The sequence below is a fragment of the Xiphophorus couchianus genome, chromosome 8, assembly GCF_001444195.1.
Source record: "Xiphophorus couchianus chromosome 8, X_couchianus-1.0, whole genome shotgun sequence".
NCBI classification, from domain to species: domain Eukaryota; kingdom Metazoa; phylum Chordata; class Actinopteri; order Cyprinodontiformes; family Poeciliidae; genus Xiphophorus; species Xiphophorus couchianus.
This window is the reverse complement of record NC_040235.1, coordinates 3,302,361-3,307,449: the sequence shown is the minus strand read 5'-3', so window position 1 is coordinate 3,307,449 and position 5,089 is coordinate 3,302,361. Positions and strand designations below refer to the sequence as shown.

Sequence of the window (5,089 nt, the reverse complement as noted above, 5' to 3'; positions counted from 1 at the left end):
AAGGTCCAAACTAATCCCATGTATAACAGTCATTGGGTTAAATCAGTTATATAATGGTCAACAGAGCAATTACCTGATTTAAAAATATTCAAGGCTTTTATTTTTGAAATTATTATTATGCCTCATTTTAAAGTTCCGAACTAATCCCATGTGTAACAGTTACTGAGTTAAATCAGTTATATACAGCCCATAGCAGCAAGTAGTTCTAAAGGCCAGTTCAGTCAACCTCTGTTTCAACTGAGTGTTCCACTATAGTTATAACTACAGTGATGCGTATTTGTAGTCCTAACCAGCAGCCAATAGCCTCTTGAGTTCCGTTGCTATGGTAAATAATCGTCTCAGCAAAGTGTGAACTGTTAGTGAGAGAGGCTGGGGCAGACAAATCTCTGTTTGAGCCAGCCAGTTTTACCCAAAAAAAGCATTGGAAACAACTCCTTTCCATTCGGGAACCGTAATACATATTCGAAAAGCGTTTGAAGCGTATGAGAGGGCTATGTGTCTTCTGCGATAGTCCCGAGATTCATATCTCTACCTTACTCAGAGCAATAACAGTGATGAGAGAAAGAAATGTTTTGCACAGATCTGAAATTCTAGTCAAATACATGGGAGAGAGCCTGAGACAGCCTCAGAAAATCCTTTCACATTACTTTGCTCTGAGGCACCGTGAAAGAAAACCGTACGGTCTAGATAAATTTCAAAAACATTTTACTGGAGCAGACATGCGTATCAATGTCAGGACCGATTTTGATACCAATCGTGCGATATTTGTGGGCGTGAGGGCGATTTCAAAATTATTTTGGGGTGAAAAATTCTCTTCATTTCTCACTCTAGCAGAGGGGCAATCAGTCAGAGACACTCTAATTTTAGGAAAAATGAAAAACTTTGAGTCACTTAGAGATAAATTGTGGACAAACCGTAATTGGTATCGACGAGCCGTCTTCACTTTCGAAGAGATCACGGACATATCTACAAAATTAAATTTGAATGGCATTTCTACGTGAATTCGTGACGACACAGAAAATCCTCAAAAATAGGGTATTTGAAGGATTTTTCCCATTGACTTATAATGGGGGTTTTTTCGTAGTTTTTTGCGAATTATGTCGCCATGTTAACCCCGAATCCCACCAAAAGTAATAGCTCCAATGGCGTGAATTTTCTGCATGTTTTGATACCTCATTTGTAGGTGTGCACACAGCGGTATGAGCCGCATTAACGGTTACGGATGAAAAATAAAGAATTGGGAGAATAGCAATAGGTTCCTGCCATTGCTTTGCATGGCAGGCCCCAATAAGAGAGTCTAAAGAGAGAGGTCAACAAACTATGTGGCTCCACTCCAACTGCCCAACTATTGTTCCCTAGCCACACCCTAAAATTTAACTGCAATTAGATATACAAATTTAAAAGAAGGCTTTAGTATAATCCAATGTAACAAATTTGTATGCATTGGAGATTTAACTAGTAATCATTTTTATCCAAATAAACAAATTATCATAAGAAATATAAATTTAATTTATCCTAAAGGTCTGAATGAACAAAACTGAATTTAGGCTTCTACACACTGGTTACAGGATGAATTGCTACCTCTGAACCACAGTGGCCTCAAAGTATTCATAAACTCCCCTGCCCCCCTCCACCGTCTTCATCCCCCACAGATAAAAATTTACTATCCAACCATAAATATGTTCCAGTAGATCATCTTGTTCCAAGTAATCTCTTAAGACCAGAAAACATTTCACCTTCTGATTCAGCCAGAGCTTTCTGTCTGAGATGTTTCTCCAAGCAGAAGACAGGAATGGGATCTTTGTACACATCAAATTTGTTGGCAAATAGGTGGTGGTTCTCCAGCAGCCATTTTACATCCCCAGCTCCGTATACACAAATTGTCCGTATGTGGCTGCCCTCACACGGAGGATACACTGCTGAATGCTGTGATCCCTCATGCGACTCCCATTTCACTAGTCGTGCAATGGCATTCATGTCCGTTTGATCGTACTTAGTGTGGGGTCTCGTCGAGCCAGGCACACCGGGGACTCGTTGAATGGTCGCCCACATGGCCTCATCAGGACTGTAGGTGTCTTTGAACCACTCGATAAGAGCTTGTACTCGAGTGTCGTTCAAAACTCTGGACGTAACCCCGAGTTACCACGATATAGGCATTTCCTGACTTAATAGGGAAGTTGAAGGGAGGCGGACTCTTCGACTCTCCTGTCGACTGAAAATGCAGAGTAAATAAAAATTAATAAAGTATTGATAATTAGGTCTCAACACAAGCTACAAATGCTTTCCAAATGTACCTTGATTATCCCATTAACAACATGGTGAACTGTTGATACCCTCCCCTTCTTAACTTGAGACATATCTTCGGACTCCATGCTGTTGCTGCCTTTCAGCGAGCGCAGTATTCTTACCATTTCCAAATTGGTTTTTAGAGGGAAGTCTTGTCCACACAGGTTGATGAAGTATTTCCACTCTGCACTGTATTCATAAAGGTCAGCCATGCAGTTGAGGTCAGCTTGGACACGAGTCCACCCAGCATAGACCACGGTCTCAGCCTTTCTGGCCATGTAGACATTGGGGAAACAGGAAGCGATGCTGCTAATGGCATCTATTACAGAGGGCTGGGATTTTTTGTCCACATGAATACAATAAATGTTCTGAGGTGCATAGATGGCTCGTAGCAGTCGCTCAAAGTTCTGCACCTAAAATATGACGAAAAAAAAAATTACGTTTTTTTTCTTTCTACAGGAGTGAAACATTGATCTGTGAGGAAATGCATGTTCAGTTTTCTAGCAGTTTTAAACCCTTGAAAGAGAAACATCACAAAATCTCTCAGTCACTTTTTCCAGAACAAGCAAGTGCCTGCTTACATTTTCTTTATTTATTTTAATAACATCACAATATGTGTCTTCTCTGCATTGTTGTGCCATTGACTCAAATACTGTTTCATTTCATGTGATGGGGAAAAATGATAGGAAAGGGATTCGGATGAGGCTCATTTGTCAGATCAAAAGTACCTTCTTAAAATCACAACCTTTAAGCAGGTATTAAATATAGTATTCAGTAAGCTCACATTTTAGAAATAAAAATGTTTGTTTCTTTTGACCTGATGTAGTATTTAAATGTTTTGCCTTTATTAGCAATGAGTAGAAAGTCAACAATAACAGAAATGAGAACTTGAAACCATAAGCCCACAAGCTTAATCTATGTAAGGTCTATAATATAGATGTATATGTGATATATAATTAAATGTAATGTTAGAATGCACTTACTTTGTGATGAACTATAGAATAAGCCAGAGGAAAGTCTTCTTCTTCTTTGCTAAGGGAAAATGTTATATATTTCCTCTTTGACTTGAATTTCCTGTAACAATGTTGAAAGTCATTATGTGTCACTGAAATGATTGATTTTCTAAAAGAAATAAAAATCTTTGCAGCAATATCCAAAGCCCTTAAACGTTTCACATGTTGTTGCGATGCAACCACAAACCAGCATATTGAGGTTTTATGTAACAGAGCAATACAAAGTGCTGCATAACTGTGAAGTAGAAGGAAAATGTTTTCTCATTTATTTCCTCAGAAATGACGTTTATGCGTAGATGGCTCATAGGAGTGGCTCAGTTACCAATGAATAAAACCAATACAATCACTTGTCTTCAGAAGTTATTTTATTAGCAAACAGAGTTTGTCTATGTGTCATTTTTTGCTCATCTATAAATTAATCTGTCCTTTAATGGTCTTAGGGGATTTGAATACAAGTGTATTCATAATCTCAATTCTACTCAATGTTTTTCTGTCATAAAATCGCAACAAAATGTGAAAAAGTCCTGGGTTATGAATAGTTCTGCGAGGCTCTGTAGTTTAAAGCAACACACCCACAGTCTTTGGTTTCATTAATGTAATACTCATCAGGGATCTGAATATTTTTCTGGAACTCTTTTGGTTGGTTAATAGTTTGGCTTCCTGCAGCGCCTCTGTGTTTCCCTCCTGGATTGCTGAGCAGTTGCACACCCCCTCTGGGCCGAAGTCATAATCCCTGTACTCCAATGAGCGATTACTGTGGATTAGGTGAGTAGACAAGGGTGACTCCAGCTGAAGGGCCAGGAACAGCGTCCACAGTGATCCCAGTGCAAAGGTGAGTTTCAGTAACAGCTGGTGCCAGCTTTGTTTGCAGAATGGCATGGTTTCAAGACGGCCTCAGGATAGTGAGTTCTATAAAGAAGCCAGCAGTCATTTGCACAAGATTTTATAGTTCCTTCCAGTCAGAGATTAATTTTTATATGCATTTGAATGTATCATCTTTTTGAGAATGTTGAGTAAAACTTTTGTCCTTTACCAAGAACGAGGGGGATTTTCCACAGTGTTTGAAACAGTTGCAGAGTTGAATATAGATTTGTAAATCCCTGTTCCTGGAAATAAAAATCATTGTTTAGACTCGTGCGTAATGTTGACATATACTAAAATGTAGACATTTCCTTTATTTGAGTGCTGAGTTTAGAGAGACCAAAAAGGAGAAAGAGAACAAGAGTGAGATGTGGTTTCACAAGGAGAGAAGTTTACAGTCATAAGTTCTCTCATGTTATTGATGCACAAGTTAGAACATTTTCACAAAAAAGCCAAATAATTGCATTGATAGCTCTAGTGTAATGTACACAGATTATTCACTGTTCTCTCTGATTGCTCCATTTTTAAACAATACAATCTTGATTAAAGTTTCACAAGTCACAAACATGGTTTTAAATATTCTGCTATTAGAGCAGAATAAATCAGTCCAGGTTTGAAGAGTCTAAGTGTTGTAGTTTTTAAACTAGAGTCGATTAAAGATGCCAAAACTAGTGAAAAAAGGAATCGCCCTTTAGCCATTTCCAGACTCGGAAGCTAGAATTGGAAACCAACTTTCAGCTCAGAGATCAGCTATCCTCCTCCTCACCACAATGGCAGCGTTCCTCCCACCATGCATTTTCTTGAAGTCTCAGAAAAATCACAATCAGGCTATAAAACAATAGCTCAGCTCTCTCTTCTTCTTTTGTCTCAGAAAAACAACTCGCGTTAGGTCGCGGAATAATGTAGCACAAGCACGTGGCGCCTGGATG

General features: G+C 38.8%; 1 pseudogene; it reads right to left on the bottom strand.

The window, feature by feature from the left end:
* Window positions 1-1,315: 1,315 nt before the first annotated feature.
* Window positions 1,316-4,230, bottom strand: LOC114149647 (beta-1,3-galactosyl-O-glycosyl-glycoprotein beta-1,6-N-acetylglucosaminyltransferase-like; annotated as a pseudogene).
* Window positions 4,231-5,089: the final 859 nt, after the last annotated feature.